This window comes from Blennius ocellaris (assembly GCF_963422515.1).
Source record: "Blennius ocellaris genome assembly, chromosome: 16".
Classification (NCBI taxonomy): Eukaryota; Metazoa; Chordata; class Actinopteri; order Blenniiformes; family Blenniidae; genus Blennius; species Blennius ocellaris.
Window position 1 is genome coordinate 5,263,031 of NC_137665.1, and position 18,630 is coordinate 5,281,660.

General features: G+C 39.4%; 1 protein-coding gene across 1 annotated transcript in view; it reads left to right on the top strand.

The window, feature by feature from the left end:
- The window catches only part of pitpnc1a (phosphatidylinositol transfer protein cytoplasmic 1a), a 47,240-nt gene that overhangs the window by 9,795 nt on the left and 18,815 nt on the right, over positions 1-18,630 (top strand). The window lies entirely within an intron of this gene.

Here is an 18,630-nt window from a genome sequence, read left to right on the forward strand (position 1 = left end):
TTTCCACCAATCCCACAGTGTGGCTTTTAATGCCAATTCTGCACAGCCAACATTCACACCTGCATCACTGATGTTTCAGGTCAAATCACAGTATTGTGATTAGAATTACTCTCACTAAAACAGTGGACAAATTAAACAGTTTTATCACAATCGTAGTGGATGTTGTTGTTTTTTTAATAATAGTTAAAGTCACTTCTAATTGGTGTTTCCTATGGTGCAGTTTTGGCCCACAAACTATACATTTCACACAACCGGATCTAGATCTTCTATCCAGTTGGTAGTTTGCACCAACCATGTATTACGTATCACAGGTTAACAGGGTTATTTAGCTTTGTGATACATTTTCGGATCAAGACCACACCTATGACGTGTGACCAAAATTGGAAGCAGACTGTTCAGAGGTCAAAGGATAACAAGCACTCGATCAGGTAAGGGGCAGGATGAGATATTCTCATCAAAAGCTGCAAAATAGGGGTCAGACCCTGGATTGCCTTCCGAACAAGGCGGCTGGAGCGACTCACAGCTCCTCTATAGCAAGAATCAATGAGTTGGTGAAGCCTGTTCACTGGTTTTATACTTTCTAACCCCGCCCACTGGCACAGTCCATGTTAATTTCACAAAAGCTATGTGTTTGAGTCAAGGTCACTCTTTGTTTCCACGTTTAATATTATATGTGCACGATTTGTATTTATTTTCTGAAAATAAAGACCCATTTAAACATTAATTACCATTATTGTCCATTTTAAATTCGCTCCATCAGCTTGGTTTGTTCCACCAGTCGACCTCCAGAGTGCAGGTGGAACCCATCAGCGCAATCAGTTCACTGAAGCAGTGCAAAAGCAACTTTAGAAACGTAAATACAAAAAGGAAGTGTAAAAAAAAGAGACTATAACAAATAGGCAGTGGGATTTTTGTCTCTATCCATACACGCATGCTTGTTCTTCAATAAAGAAATTAGGGCTTAATGAAGGGGGTCAGATGTGAAAATGTAATCCCAAAGAATTGTGCAAGTGTTCAGCGATCTATTCTGATCATTTTAAAATGTGTTTTGAAGAAAGTACACATTAAAAAGGCTCAGATGGGTTATCAAACAGGGGATGAATACATAAACAAATGTTACTGTGTGTTAGAAACACACAAAACTAGAGCTTGATCAGAAATATGAATTATGAATCAACATTTAGAGACAATGTCTTAAAAAATGATACACCAAATTAAAAAAAAAAAAAATACAACTACAGTCTGACAATTACTTGTCATTTTCTGGTGCATCTTTTAACCATTTTTCTCTTATTCTGTTGCTTCTGACAGGTATTGGCAAACATATTTCACATAATCATACTTCAATCTAATATGATACCATTTTGATATTTAGAAAATTCTAAAACTCAACACCCCCCCCCCCCCCAAAAAAAAAAAAAAAAAAAAAAATAGCTTTGCATTCTTAATAGTATCATGGAATACATGTCAGATTTTGGAAAATCATCTTGGAAAAAGAGGGAAAGGCACTCAGAAATTGCAGATTTTTTTGACAATTATATAACCAAAAGATCAACATAACTTCAGTCAGAAGTTTTTTTTAATGAAAAAGAAACTGCTAGGAGCTAACAAAGGACTTTCTATTGCACGTTCAGCAAATGTGTGATTTATGTATTTGAAAATGGCATTCTGTGCCTGCAGATGGCTGTATTTTGCCAAAGTGTGATGTCTGTAACAGTCATGGCACAGACTGCTGCTTCCTCTGGCAGTTTCATGCTTCAAACAGAGGTGAGATCCTCTGGGGTTAGAAAAGAAAAAAAAAAAACCCATAGCAACACACTCTAAAATGGCTCCCTGTATAGACACTCACATACCACACACACACACACACACACACACACACACTTCCCTAAGAACCTGCATACATGGTTTTAATTCTTGAGATTCTAAAGAAATAGCAGCAACTCCAATGTATTATTTATTTTTGCTGGATCTGGTAAACTGGACTCCTCTTGAATAATCCACTGCTCACTTTGCTGTTACTTGTATGAATCTGTGTTTTAAGGTGAATGTTGAAGCTGGCCCACATGACCTGAGATTCTGTTGTTTTGAATTTACAGACCTGTCAGTAAGTGTGATTGTTTGGATGAAAAAAAAAAAAAAAAGAATCTATATAATGTGATGGGTTCAGTTTTTCTCTAAGCTTTGAATTGTTTTGAAAAACGTTCTATCAGCGGCACAGTTATTGTGTTGCTTTTAAGTGAAGATGTTTTAAGTGAAGACTTCGGCCTGTGCTGTACCGAGTCCTCCCTCAGTACATGTACATGTGCTAAAAACAAATAAATAAATAAATATTTTTTTCTGCAGGTTGTAGAAGTGGTGCAAAATTATAAATACATCCGACTCAACCTAACCCTTTGACTCCATCAGCACAGGATAGGTTCATTTCGGATCAGTGTTGATGTTAACGTGATAAAAAGGTGCACGTTCCTCTGACAATCACATCAATGTTGACATTTAAAGATTAGTTAAAGAGGAGTGGGGGAAAAAAAGGATGTTGCTGGGATGTTTTGATTCTTTTTCAGCTGCATTGGCAGGGAGTTGATCAGAGTTCTTCCTCGTTGGCCAATCGGGAGCACGGGGTATAAAAGGGACAACTGCTTGGGGAAAAGACTTTTCTTCTGCCTTTGCAGAGGCTGTGCAGAGGCTGTGAGAGGACTAGTTGTCCATTTGTGAGTTTAGCGCTGCTGTTGAGCAAAATCTTTTTTAGTTTTGGGTTTTTTTTTTGCTGCTGCAACTAAAGAGTCCTCCATCTGTCTGGTGTAACAGAACACCGTGTCGATGCACTTTCTTGAGGAAAAAAAAAAAAAAAAAAGCCAGCTGCCACTTGTTAATTTTTAGGAAGTTTGACTTTTGAATTTTCATGAGAACATTTTATTCTTTTATTGAATATCCTTTTTTTTTACGCTTTTGTTGGTACGGTTCACTCAAACAGAGTGGAGTGAAAAGCTGCAGCAAAATCACACATTATGATTTATCTAAAACAAAAACCTTGAAAAAAAGGCTCATGTAGTCTTGACTTGACTGCAGCCATCCTCTTGTTGTACGTACAAGGGGATCCAACGGGCAAAAGACCTTTTATTCAACGGACATTTCTCTTTTCAATAGCTGGAAATAGTGTGTCAATGCGTGTATTGTATGAATGTTTTCTTTTATACATATTTTACTGATGGCTGTACAACAAAATGCCCGTCGCAATACTGACGTTCACTCTGACCTTGATGTCAGAGAGCTTTCCTTGAGGTTGTATAGTAGCATTCAGAGGTAAAGAATTTCATTCACAAAAAAAAGCAGCTTGGTGAAAACAAGCTGCGGTCGCGTTAACGCCAATCGATTAGTGTGTTTGAGTCTTTATGCGACTTCAGTGAAGCCACACACCTGCCAGTTTATAGCTTTTCCTATTAGAGCAGGAAACTCCTAATCGCCGGTCGCTCCATCTGTGTGGCTCTTCCTGTTGCCTTAAAGCTCACTTACTGTCAACAGGCTGTCTAAACAAGGAGGAACAATAGCTACTGAGAATAGAAGCTGCCCTGACACCCTGTGAATGTGTCAGCAGAGTTATGGGACAGGTGCTGGGTGAGACGCAGCATGGGCAGGGAGCAGCTGTGCATGCCGGGCTCTAATGTAATCAAAGTGTATCGGAAAGCATTGTCTTCTTATGATAATGGGAAGTCACATTGATCAGTCATTTTCCTTTTTTTTTTTATTTTATAATTATACTCGCTAACGTTGAGTAAGTACGTTATTCCCACCGTGCTTCTGCAGGTTCGTTCTCGCTCAAAGGCTCAGTTACTTCAAGTTTGCACCAAATTCGCAGCGCATGAAAGTTAACACCCATTTCCATTTATTAGCGTGTACTTTACTTCAGTCACTTTCTATATATTTTGAATGAAAACCAGTATTAAAGCAACAAACTATTTTTAAAACTGGAAAAAAAAAAAAAAGGATGCGAGAAAAGATATAATATTGGCTCATGAGCTCTACATTTGCCTTCTTCATGAGTTTACAGTGATGCAGGTTGTTGGCAGCTCGCTCTACTTTCCGGGTGGGGGCGACCAATGTGTGTGCCACTAATCAGAATGTTTCCTTTGGCAAATCAAAGTGGGTCATTTGACCGATTTAGTCAATGAGCTGCATAATCATCATTTGATCCTTTGAAAGGCTTTCAAAGGGTAACTAGGAGCCATTTGCTTCATAGCCCATTGGCATAAACCCAATCAGCTCCCCCAAGTTGGTCATCACCACAAACGCAATTAAAATGTCTAACTTATGGCTTTCTCCACACGGGCTATTAACCTTCCCGCGGAGGCTCTGTAGATGGGAAATCGCACATCACGGAGCTGGTTCAAAGCGAGTATTTAAAGTAGATCCCACATATCTAACTATAAGATCCACATATGTCTGAACTCAACCACGTTGTGTGGGCGTATGGATGAAACAATGATGTGCATATAGGAGTCACAGATACAGGTGTCCCTGGTTGCTACGGGCAACTGCTGAAAAGTCATTAGAAATGTCTTTTATGATAAAGCTGCTCTCTGCATGTATGCAGTGAGCACACATAGGTCAGGGTGTGCACGTCGATTTGAACACAATCAAAGCAGAGTCCTACCTTTTGCAAAAAAGACCGACCGTTAACACAGTGGATTCGATATTCAGATTTGTAATTAAAATGTTTATGGTAACTTTTTTAAACGGCTGAAAATCTGGGGAACAGATGTTGAAAATAGGGCATTGACAGTCTCGCTGAAAAGTCCAGCCGCTGCAGTGGAAACTCATCCAGCACAGCAGATGGTCAGTGTGTGTGTGTGTGTGTGTGTGTGTGTGTACCATGACTACGTTATTCCCGCTGTGGGTTTGTGTTTTCTGGATGTAACGAACAGGCAGCTCACACTGTAACTTATCAGACTGAAATTTGAATCGTCACACAACGAAGACACAAAAAGTCTTTTTTTTTCTGTATCAAAGATTCAGGCTTTTTTTAAAACAAGTAATAATACTGCAATTATTCCACAGGAAGGACAGTAATACATACTGTCTAAAATAGTGTCTAGAGACTCGTCAATTAAAAAAGTAAGAAAATACTTACTGTAATGTTCATGCGTTTCTTTTTACCTTGTTTTTTTTCTGTTTCCTCATTGACTGTATTTACATATTTCCCAAACATCCCTGTTATTCCATTTTTTATGTAATTTGTGTTTCTTGTCTTGCGATTTCCTTCATGTTTCCCATTTCCTTTTTGTGCGTTATATTTTTTTCAGTAAGTCAGATGTGAAAATTCACTTAAGCAATTTTTGTAGATCTTTGCGCATTGGCTTTGTACTTAAGTCCCATCTTGTCTCTATTGTTTATTAATTTGTAGTTCAGCTCATCAAATGTGGCAATAAGCACCGGCCACATGTCTGACAGGGTTTATAGTATGTAGGTTTAACTGTTTGAGAGCTCTTTTTTGGCACAGAACCCATTTCTCACAGAGAAACGGGCTAAATGCAGACTCCACATCACAAAATCATCCACCAGTACCACGCGATGATCCATGAAGTCTGCAGTGAAATGAATCGATGGTTCTTCCTCTTTTTTTTTCTTTTTGCACCTCTTCACTTGCGCTATATTAGTACCAGGCTCATTGAATAGAAAAAGGAGGTTCATGCCAGGTTATCCATATATTCCATATTGGGGAGGCTGGAGCTGGTCCCAGATGACAAAGAGCGAAGGCATTGTAAATCCCTGTCAGGTTGCCGGTTCATCTCAGGGCAAACACAGAGGAACGGTCTCACACACTCCCCTCACAGGAAGAACGTGAAAACCCTGCGTTCCTGGCCTGTATTTGGATCAGGGATAATCTTACTGTGAGGCAGGAGAGCAAAAACTCTATGAGCATGTGGCATCTTTCATCCATATATCCTCTATAAATGCTTCTGCCAGAAGAAGCTTCTTCAGTACGCCCTTGAGCCGAGTGAAATTAGTCACCCAGTTACAATTACTCAAGTTTAAGTGTGCTTGAGAGAGATGAGTGCTGTGAAGCTGCTGTCTCTGCTCACCAAGCAGATTATTACAATTAGCTGATGCTGAAGCTGTTCTCCCCAGTAAAGACTCACTCTATTGTATTAAGAATCCTACCATTGGAAGAGTAGTGGGATCATGAATCCTGAAGTTGACCGAAACCCCCAGATTACAGGAAGATTGAAGTATTAAGAAGCAACAATATATAAGATGTGTCCTCAGTACGTGCCTCGCTGGATAAACATTAGCATGCTGAGTTTCATAGCAGCTTTACAAGTGCCTGGATGTTTGTGGTTTATCTCAGTTGTTTTGTTGCTGCTCTGCCATTTCCTAATTAGTTAGTAAAGTAAAGTAAATCTGTTAAGAAGTGATCATTGTGCATCTTCCCCTAAAATACCCCTGTACCTAAAGAGAACGAACTGACCTTTGATGGATATAAATAACTATTTTTATTTACAGCCATGGCGTTGTTTATACTGGTTACAGTCTTTGACCTTTGCAGAATTATTTTAATGTAAGATTTAACCAGAAAACAGAACGTTCATGAAAATCGTTGTTATTGTTGGTTTGATTCACAAGCCAGTATTTTTGATACAATGTGTCACAGTTCTGCTTTTATACATTTTGTGTTGCAGTATATTTTCACACGTTGTTTTCACAAAGTGTCTTATGTTAAACGTCCTTTCGGTACGACCCATTAGTTCAGCCAGATCCGGTTGGATCACACGTTGAATATCCTCATAGTTTACCATATAGTACATTTAAATTTAAGTATGTAATTAGTTGATTCAAGTAAAATAGAGTAGCTTTCATGTTTATAGCGACCCCACATGTCTCTTGTGTTTTATATCTGTCATGTTTTAATCAATGGTACTTGCAGCAGTAGTTAGTGAAGCGCTGTGGCAGAGGATAATGTCGATGAGTTATAGTAAGGACACGTTGCTTCCACTCTTCAGTTATGCGCATGAGCTGAAGACGGTTTGTATGTGTGTTTATCCTTACACGCTGTATGTGGTGTGATGCTCTGCCTCCCGTGTCTCACCCTGATTATCATTCAGTGTTGTCGGCTGTGCCTCGTTGTGTCTTGTGCACCACGGCTAACGGTCGTTCCTGCCTAATGCAGTTCCTGGCTTGCCTTTGTTAACGTCATGCTTTGATCTAATCTTTTTACGAGCCTGACTTGACGACAAAATAATGTCAAAACAAAGTCTGTGTCTGGAAACTCTGTCTGAACCATCTTATTCATAAATGTCACAAAGAGTGACACCGTTGTTCAACATGTTAGTAATTGATAAAGTGTCTTCCTACCTGAAACGTTTCCTTCCACACTGTTGGGATGCACTGTTCTCCGTGGAGAACGGAGGTTGGAGAGAACGGCAGAATGTGTTCCCACATTATTTACAACTCCTCCAGCTACAATAGTCAGATAAAGCATCATCTCTTCTGGCAACTTGTGCAAATCTGCATCAAGTGCTTGTTACTATTCTTGAATATCTGTGTTTCTGAAGCAGCAGCAAACCAGAATAGATTCGGAACAAAGGAGAGCTCTTGTGTTTATCTGCATAAACCAGTAAATGTCACCTATTCACAGACAGCGAGCTACCGCAACAAAAGAGCATCACTCAGAGAATCGGGTGCTTGTGAATAACAAAGAAAACAGAGAGGAGTACATCGTCCTGGGAGAACAGCCTTTCACTGACTCATGAGGGTGAAAATGTGATGGTGGAAATAATGAGAGTTGGACATGTTTTGTTTTTTTTCAAATCCCTTAAAACATGAAATTCATGACATATTGCTCCCAGTGTAAGCTCCAGTTTACTCTTCTACTAACATCCCCACGTGTATAAATGCGTCGTTCACGTTTATTTATTGCTGCTCGTTCGTCTGCCTCAGGACGGCCAGTTAGTGACATGGCTGCAGGTGGAAAGCATCATGTACCCTCTTCTGCACAACAGTGGGTCCTCAACTTTTACCTGAAAACCTTTTGACTATTTGTATTTTTTCAAATCTGCAACAACTTGCCACAGAGTGACATTGTATTGAAATCATTCTGTCCTTGTAAAGATTATGTTGCTCCAAACAAGCATTGAATCACAGAGTTTATGGAGACTGCCACCGTAAAATATTGTTAGACTGCCTGTGGAGATCATACCGTTCACCCTATATAATATTTTAACTGCATATACAAGCAACAATTACCTTAATGGATCAGAAGAAAAGCAGATTCTTGCTTTTAATGGAAAACCTTAATAAATATGCCTAAATACAGCAGTGCATTCGCTGATCTAATAAAAAAAATTTACCTATATATAGAGTGCTTGTAAATAGATATGTGACAGACAGAACATCAACAGTGTCATTCATTTATCGACTTCCTGAAAGTCCTTTATTTGATATCGGAATTGCTTTCAGTGGCTGTTCAAATGCTGCCTGGGTCTTTCTGTCTGGAGTCTGCATGTTCCTCCAGGTGCTCCACTTTCCTCCCACAGACCAAAATGTTAATCGATGACCCTAAGTGACATAGATGTCACTGTTGGTGTGTGTCTGTGTGTTTACTCTGTGACAGACTGATGACCTGTCCAGGGTGTATCCTGCCCTTTCCCAGAGTCAGCTGGGATTGGTTCCATCTTGCCGTGACCCTGAAAAGGATATAAGCGGTATAGAAGATGGATGAATGGATTACTTGAAACACATCTGATACTTTACCCTTCAGTCTCATGCCAGCAGCTGTCCTCTGATGCCTGCTCTAGTCTGGTCTGTGGTTTACAACAATAGGAGTAACCAATTGCAATAACTGTTCATTATTACACATCTATTCCTTCCGAAGTGAACTCTAATGTGAATAAGAATTTTAGTCCACTTTTGTTTTATGAGGTGGAATGTTTAACATACAATTGCTCAATGGATACTCTTCTGGCATAGTCCGAATACCTTAAATTGGAGTAGGAGTAGTTATTTTAGTTTGGTTCAACAAAACAAATTGGAGTAGCCATAAGATAACAGGCGGTAGTAGGAGGCAGCAGAGATTTCCATTGGAAAAGGGTGGTATTGAACAATGAGATTCGATTGCCTCCCAAACAAAATAAGTAAGCACAGACATTAATTAAGAAATAACCACAAATACTGAGAAAAACCAAAGTGTAAAAAGGCATAAATTCATGTAGCCATGGTAAAGTGCACCAGTGTGTCCTGGGTCTGTATGCTGTTGGAATTTATGGATGGGATAAGGAGAATTAGTGGATATATTCGACCAGAGGAGAAGCGGAAGATTGAGAGAACACTGATTGGAAACAGTACAACTAATTGATCATGGCAAATTAATGCTTTTGCTGTTAATACTGCATCTGGGGATTGATTTTTTTCCCCGTTATTTTTAATTGGGATTAGAATAAAAACCATAAGCTAAAATGGATTTCTGCATATCGGTTTCATTTATAATAATCAAAACAGTCTATTGAATTAATTTGCTGCACTCACTCCGGTTTGAAGAAAAAAATGAGCCAGTCATACGTATCGTTGGTGAGTGAATGATAGAGACTTAGACGAGAGGCTGAATAGTTTCCCTGAAATCACACCTCGACCCAATGACCCTTCTCCTTCCTGTTTACCCGTCACTCAGAGACAGTATGGATTTATGCATCATTGTTTGAAAGCGTCTTTGGGCACACCAAACCTTTAATAATGCCACTGACATTGATCTTTTTTTTTTATCTTAAAAAAGTGCAATAAAACCAAGCAGACATGAAATATGACAAACACTATTTCATTTTCTTTAAGCTTCATTCAACCTGGAAAAATCACACTGAGATGAAGAATCTCTGTCAAGTACAAAAAAAAAATATTGAAGAATAGGCACAATATGTCATGGAAAATAATTGAGAATGTCACTCAAATGCAGGTCTTTCTGCAAGTGGCTACAAAAACTGAAATAATATTTACATGTATTGAAATAAGAAACTCCCAAGATATAATCAAATCAAAGAGACATGGTCTGATAGAAAGTGAACAACAAAAGCAGAGGAGCCAAGGACAAATTATAACATCATCAACAGAAAGCAAGTCGATAAATGTTTTTGTTCAGATGCGATTTAAAGACGTCTGAATCTCATGTCCTCTGGCAGCTCCTTTCAATGCAAAAACCGTCACATCCAGTTTTCAGTTTTTGCTTGAGCGCGACCAAAAGGGACCGACTTGATGTTCTCTGGCTGTGTGCAGACTCAAAATGAGTCAAAGCTTTTAAATATATGATCAAATAAAACCTGTAAAAAAGGGTGTGAAAGAAAAGCTAAAATTCCCATTTGGTAAGCCCAATACATCATCATCATTGTATTACTAAGATCAGTTTTGGCCAGTTACTTTTTTACTTTGTAAAACTAACCAAAACTCAACAAGATATCTTTGTCTTAAAAAACATATCTGGGTTTTTTTCTCCTCTTTTTTTCTCTCTTTGAAATTACATGCAAACATTCAGTTGTGCAAAATATCGAATCCACCACTGGCCTTCATTATAAAACATAAAACTGCGCTTTTTTTATTTCTTTTTTTTTTTACTATGTTTACATCCATCAGGAATGCATTGATTTTGTGAGCGAACAACAATTGTTTTTAAGAGGCTTGCGCCGATCATAGTAATTCCTCCACACCTCACCGCTCTTGAAAAACATGTTTCATTAATGCTCCACTCTCTCAGCCCATCTCACACTCATTACCCTAACGATCTGACAGGAAAAACTGGCGCTGTATCAGTTACCACTATAACCTTTTGTATTCCTCACGACACTCCTCGACACCGCTGGGGCCAGGGTGAGAACTACGTTGAGAAAGCCAGAGAAAATACAATGTAGTAGCTCTGACGTACATGGAAGAGCGCTCGTATCATATGCAAGGCCAAATCCAAGATAAAGCTTATGGTCATCCGTTATCGCCCATTCGCTCTTCTTTTCCTCTGAATTTCATGCTCACTTTTTTTTTTTCTCTCTCTCTTGGTCTCTATATCTCAGCAGGGCTGTCAGAAGTACACTGTGCTCTCTCTATGCATAATAAATGAGCCGGTTTTCCCCAAGCAATCTGAAATTCGAGTTGTACCAAAACACTCCAGTCTGGAACAGAAGGGACACGAGCCTTATGTAACATGGGAGAAGGCTTGTTTATCAAACAACTGAATCAACTCTGTTGACTTACCTGCTTTTTGCTCCAGGGGATCAGAGGTGAACAATGTGATGGATTCAGATCAAGAGTGAATGTTGTGCATCGCTGAATTATTATTAAATCACAGTCGAGGGCACATCAGTAGAACTCTAAAAGTAATCCATTAAAAAACTGTATTGCTTTAATAAATCTTCCGCCTGCACTTTCTTCCGGGATTGATCTTTTCCTTCACTTGCACTGCAAAAAAGTTAAATTAAAGACACAAAAAAATACAAATTCTTTTTTATTTGTTTAACTCGAATCACTTTCACGTCATACGTTGCTTCAGTTACCTGAACATGTGGACTAAATCCTCATTATATCTCATCCACAAGATTACCTAGCTTCCTTCATTCATCGGGGATCTGGCTCACATTTCACCGTCGCTGCTCATTTTTCTCCTTTACGAGTTCAGAGTGAGTAGCCTCTCAGGCTTTTGGGATTTGGAGATTGGATCTTTTTTTCTCACAACCATGAAAAACTCAGCCTCATATTTCAGGCTGTAGTCTGAACACTGTCTGCATTTTAGGATCTAATCAAGTCGCCTCGACTATAACAGGCTGTGTGCAGTTAAACAAATTCTTCAAAAGTATTATGTTTTGGAGGTGTTTCTTTTGATTTATTAACATGCCTCTTGGGGAGAAATTGATCCTCTGCCATGCCAACGCCTCTGTATTGGTCTAACTGAGCTGAATCCCATCAACAGAATATTATACTAATCAGCATTGATATATTGTAAAAAATCTTGGTCTAAAAACGAAGACTAAAATGAGTATATTTCAAGTATTGTACGCGTGTGCCTCTGTGCCTGCATATACTGACATAAGAAAGTGTATCACAACTACAGTTTCTTGGTCCTGGCAAAATGTTTTGTTTCTTGGTCGGGGTGCATCACATAATGTTAATGATGCGTGTGAAGTTAGGTGCTCTGGTGAAAGGTGTTGAACGTTTAGACTTTCATTCCCTTAACATTGTTTTTTTTCTAACATAGCTCAAGGAAACGGGAGCCAAAGAGGCCGGGGAAATAAAATAAAATAAAACATCCGAAAAAGTTAGCACTGTGGTAGGAGTGACTGTCAGGTGAGAAGTGTGAAGAGAAAGTGATGCATGAAGAAGGGTATATAAGTGGGAAGGTGGAATAGAGCAAGCAGGGGAGGAGACAGCTGCCCTCAATCAAGTAATTTTTATGTAATGTTTCAGCAGCCTGTCAGTTTTACTCAGCAGTGCTTTTCACCCTCATTCCCCCTCATCATCTCTGCCTTTTCTTTGACACTCAAACAGTCCTTTCCTCTCCGGTTTGGTGCATGCCAGTGTAAACACATCGCCCCGGTCGGCCACTCAATGTGCTGCGAGGCAGGGAGTAAAGATGATGCACCGTGGAGTGATTTGTAGTGAGTGATCTTGACGTTACGTAATCTTTGGTTCAGTGACCTCAGATACTGCAGAGATGCAGGATGAGTAGAGAGACAGGGAGCGAGTAAATGGGTAGAGAGAAAGGCACGACAGGAGAGTGCTCTCTCCCACTTGCGCTGATCAGTATTAATAAGTAACACTCCGCCACACATCTTTGACACACTTTATGTAACATGCTCCGGGCAAGTGGTTTCAAGATGACCTCTCGTCGGGTGTGATGTCGGATCCCCTCGTGTCCGATTTTGATAGTTGTAAGACAATACGGTTCAGGTAAATCCACATGAAATAAAACTTTACTGGTAGAAGCCCAAAAAATCACCACTGTGCGTGACTGAGACGAGCCTTTAACCTCCCAGCTGCTCTCGTTGCACCAGGAAGGCCAACTAATGCAAAGCTCCTGCCAAATAAAACAAAATTCGCTCTGGCAACCCAAGAATGGAGTAGAAATACGCATTCCAAACAAATTAAAAACTTTAAAATTTATGGTGTATCTCCAAAATTACACACATCAGTTAAGCAGCTCTGTGCTGGGCTACTGTGTCAGGCTTTATGTGAAAAGAGACAGAATATGCAGGCCTCAAATCAAAAAGATATCTTAAATGAAGGGTAAATAAACAGACAAAGTCTTCTAACAAAAAAAAGATTCAAAACCAATGTACGCAACAAAGAAACACAAACACCAGCAGGGAAAAGAATACTAGACATTTAAAACAGAACACAAAATACCAGCACAGGAAACATGATCTGATACGAAACAAAAAAAACAAAAGAAAAGGCACAACTGAAAATACTATAACTGGAGTTGATTTTATTTTAAATCGTCCTATTTTCAATTATAATACAGCAACTCTGCTTCAATTGCAGTTTGATAGACAACACAAACTTACAATTTTTTATATTTTTTTGACTGGCCCCAATTATATATTTCAAAATGAAGTGTGAAGCCTGAGATCCTCACGTTCCTTTCTGGTCAGTGTGACATCGTAACATTTCCTGTGGCGCTGTGAGATCTACCGTAGGTAGACAGCTTGGCTCAAAACTGATTGTATTAAAATCGCTTTGTTTTTTATCATGACAACTGCTCGTTTCGCTAGTATTTTGTGTGTCAGAGTTCACTGTTGACACACAGTTGTTTACATGTTGATCTGCTCTAACATTTTGTCCTTTTTGTACTCGTGAGAAGAACAATAGATTATCAAACAGAAGCCAGTAGCAGGCAAGAAATGGCATTTGGAGAAAAGTTGTGCCTCGAGCAATTCAGCCCATTTTTCCCCTTATATATGACAGGTGAGATTTACAAGAAGACGAAACTTGTAACGGTTAACAATGCCAACTTTCTACTATTGTACAGCAATTTAGGAAAAAACATGATTCTGTTTGCCCGTGCTGGAGAATGTGAGTCATATTTGCATTAGACTTGTTTAAGAAATACTAGGCAGTTAAAAAAAGATAAGTATAATTGAAACATATGACATTCTGGCTAATAAGTTGCCCATATAATGCCAAAATAGAAAGGACGTAAACACTTTAAAGTAAGCAGAGAGCACACCAGGCAATTTTTACAACGAATCAACACTTCCTGAGGTTATCTCGCTCCGTCACTCTCGGTTTTCCGCGGCGGCTGCATTGACTGAGGAGCCGAGCGAGGCCGTGAAATTAGGCAAGGCAATCGCCGACTTGTGTGGCTCAGAACTCATCAGCGCCGCGCCACTTTAACACATTGCCTCCCCACGCCAGCTGCCGTCCACGGCTTCCTCCTACGCTGCCAATGTCGTCTCTTTGGCAAGCGAATTTATCAAACCTTTAACAGGGAGCGAGCGCTCACCTTCAACTTGTGCCGAATCAGCACAAACGGTGAAAGTACGGTCGGTGGCGTGTGCATTGCGCTCAGCAGCACATTTCTGCTGAGATAGCAGTGTGTGTGTGTTCTTGTACTTTCGGATGAATATATATCTTTTTAAAGTTATACAGCTTTCAAGATATGCTGGAAGATATCTTGCAAACTATTGAAGTCTTGTTTATTGTTTTTTTTTTTTTTTTAAGGGCCATGTAAAAGTTATAGCAATGATGGCGATTTGCATTGAACCACAGAGAAGTTAGTTTGTCTCTCTCTGCTTTTTATTTGCTCAATGATGACAAAGGGATTTTGAACTGCTTCTTTTCCAGGTGTTGTCCACTGATCAAGGCACAAACTAAGCGCTAATCACAAACACAGCAGCGGGGATACATGGGCGGTCAGGCATCGATGTCGAGGTAGACAGGAATGATCAAAAACTCACTGCTTGGGCTTCAAAACCAGGTCGGACAAGACAAAAGTAGATGAGGTAATGCAGACAAGACGGGATGAAACGGACGAGAAAGATTGGATGAAGCAGTGACGAGAGACCTGATGAGATGTTGCAATCGCATCGGACTTGGTTTCTAGTATCATCATCATGGAGGTTTCATACAAGACATACCAGACCCAAGATTTCGGACTTGTGTGCTTGATGATGAGGTCTTGGTGATGCTTTCACATGAGGTTAAGAGTCCAAATATGTGTAAAATTAGGAACCGTGACAGAAACTTTGTGTGGTCTGACTGTTGGAATCAGGATGTAAATGAAGCGATTTTCCTTTTTGAGCAGTCAACTTCGTCATATGGCTCAGCTCAGTCACAAAACATTGACTGTCTCTCGACAGATTTGGGCGAACCTTAAAAACACTGATGCGGTCTGAAGTGCAAATGCTCCGACGGCAGCATTAAAAAATAACATTAATCGTCGGCTCATCTGTGCAGATTTGAGACAGCTCTCCCATTGTGCACCTTAATGAGCTCAGTAGTCCTCCATTGATCTCTCTTCAACTCCACTCTCTGAATGAGACTTCTATGTATTCCTGCATATCGTAGCTTCAAACGCAACCTTCGGGTCTTTCCATTGTCTGCATGAACAATTTACAGTGTGATGTTTCCCAAGATATGCTTTATCTGATCCACACATTTCTCCCTTCCTCGAGTTTTTCATGCTCTTCATCATCTCATTAACTTTTAACTCCCCTCTGTCATTGACATAAACTGTTGTTTATGCATCTTTATGGTCTATTCATGCCTGGATGGTCCGCTACAGAGTTACGAGAAGCCTGCCATAGTTTTTTTTTTTTTTTTCTTCTTCTTCTTCACTGAGAAGAAAGCCATTTGCCTCGGTGCATGAACACTTTCAGCTCTGCGACAGGCCTCCTGATGGTTTTTTTAATGGAGTTCAATGATGTGGCTGGTTTTTTTTTTTTGAACAGATCTCAGTTCACCACAATACTGGCATGTTTCCATGAGATGAAGGTAGTAATGGCAGTTGCACTTTCTCACACCCTAAAGGCACAATGCAATGTGTGCTTCATCTGTACTTCATCTGGCAAAATATTTAGATGGGGCTTTATTTCTTCTTCTTTCTTCTTTTTTTTTTCCATGCATCTGAACCAGAACAACGTAGTAGCCCAGTGTGGAAATGAATGTTGCTTTGGCCTTAATTAGTGAATGTGTTTATTAACACACTGCGGTAATATACTTTCCCGGGGGCAATTGTCCAAGTTGTGGAGGGAAAAAAAAAAAACATCTGGTTTAATTTATCAGGATTGGCCTTTGCCAGAGTCAATTTGTCTTGTATTAGATTTCAGACATTTTCATTTGGCCTCTGTTTGTGTGCATCTGCTGTGAATCTCTGCGTGTTTATATCTGTACACAGCCACTGATGCTGAAATAATTCTTCTACCATATGGGCAGATGAGATATGACGATATGGATGGATTTCACAGTTATGAAAAATTATGACGATATTTCGGTTTGCCTGTAAATTGAACTTGCAATAAAACCTGGGATTATTGCGCACTGTGAATTAAAACACCTCAAATGATTTTCAAGATTTTGATTGAAAATATTTATCATATAAAATGATCCAATGATTTTTGCATAAACTATACACTGCATACATATAAAAACAGGAGACTTTATTTTTACGAGTTTTGTTTAGATAAAGGACAATTTGTTATTTTGGAGCACTTTCTATGTTTACGCACACACACACACACACATAGAGAGAGCAAAGCACATACAGTGCACCCTCCATTGAGACAAATAGGGGTGCCAATACTTTCTCCAAGAATACATAGCATTTACAGCAGTAATTAGTATGTCTTTGGTTGAATTTTAATTACATATTACCATTGGGCTCTAGTGTGTGTGTGTGTGTGTGTGTGTGTGTGTGTGTGTGTGTGTGTGTGTGTGTGTGTGTGTGTGTGTGTGTGTGTGTGTGTGTGTGTGTGCGCGCGCGCTGTCAGGATTCTTATCTTACACTCACAGTAACACACTCCTTGGCAGTAACACAATGACCACAGTTCTCCACCACCTGCTGTTGCGCACACACAGAGAGCCAAAAAAAGCAAAAAGAATGAGAGTTTCATCACAGTAAAGCCTTCATTCTTTCATCTTAAATGTGCTTTTTTCCACATTGTACATATGCATCATAAGCTTGCCTCAACAACGTCTGAATGATATTTTTCACGTTTTGAGAACTAAAGATAGGGGATGCAGTTCATTCGTTCTGAACTGCATTTAAATATCTTCTAATGTTGCTTCATTTGTCATTTACTCATTAAAGCAATAGTATGATGAAGTGCCCTTAATTACCAAGTAGTGTAGCGTTAAATTGGGAGAATCAACCACTTCCAAATCAGTCCATTAGATGTAAAATTGCATGTTGGAAAAGACAGTGTTCCCTCCCTTTGTAACTTGGTACTCAAGTCATATTGGCATTATGTTTTTCAACAGTTGTAGCGAAATAAACTCAAAATGAGAATTTTGCATCAGTGTCTTCTACTTTCCAGTCTAACCCCAACTCTCAAGATATAATAGTTGTGGCCCACTCCAGCAGTATTTGCATTTAAATGGAAATTTGCATGCATTTACTTCACAGATGGCTGCAGTTTTACTCTGGGGGTCTTTGTCTTTCGCCATCAAAATATCACCATAATTTTATTACAGGAGGGAAACTAATATATTAGCCTCTATCAGGGTTAAATGTACGAAAACCAGTACTCTATATGCAGATTTTATATACAGGTTTTATAGATCAAATAAAGAACTTTTGGAAACACTTACCAATTGAGAATCAATTATACAATTAACTCTTCACACACTGTCGCATCACACACAAAGTAGTCTTTGATTGAGTGGCAAACTTATTGCTGTATTTACCAATAAAATACTTCAGTCATTTACTTACTTTGAAGTATGTATGTATAAATTGCTGTTGCTGCACTTGTTATTATCCTTTGGTTTAGTTTATGATTATAATGTGTCCATTTACCAGATTGATATTATGGAAAAAGTGTATATATAGTTTTTTCCTCAAAAAAAAAAAGAATGTATGTATTCACCATCCATCAAACACTTTATTCACAAAGTGTATCCTGATTTGTTGGTTTTCAGTCTCTGTATGTCAACATACCTCGTTTCATGTTTTAGCATGTGTTCCCACTGCCATTTTCCCTCTAAGTGGCCCTTTAGCTGTCCAACTCCTGTCATGAGCACTATTGGTGGCTCCACGTGTAATGATACAGTACTCAAATATACTTCACTTTCAAGCTATCCTGTGCTGTAATGTTATAGGTGACCCCACAGCGTGTGGCTTTTATGATTACGAAAGTACGAGCTGAGTGCAAAGTTTGAAGACGAGAAAGTTTGAAATTCAGAGTGCAAAGTGACTATGAAGACGAATAAGACGGTTGGGAATGGAGAAAAGAGCAGAAGGCGGATAAATCAAATGACGCGTGGATGAGACGTCCAGGAAAGAGAATACATCTGAGCCCACAAGTGTGCATGTTTTTCTTTGCCGCCAGTCCTTGATCCTGCCCAGTGGCTCTAATTTCTTCAGCGGGAGAGAAAGAAAGATAATAAGAGATTGCTCAGGGGCCAGTCTTTGTTGAGCAAGGGCCACTTCTCTCTGCTCGTCATTAG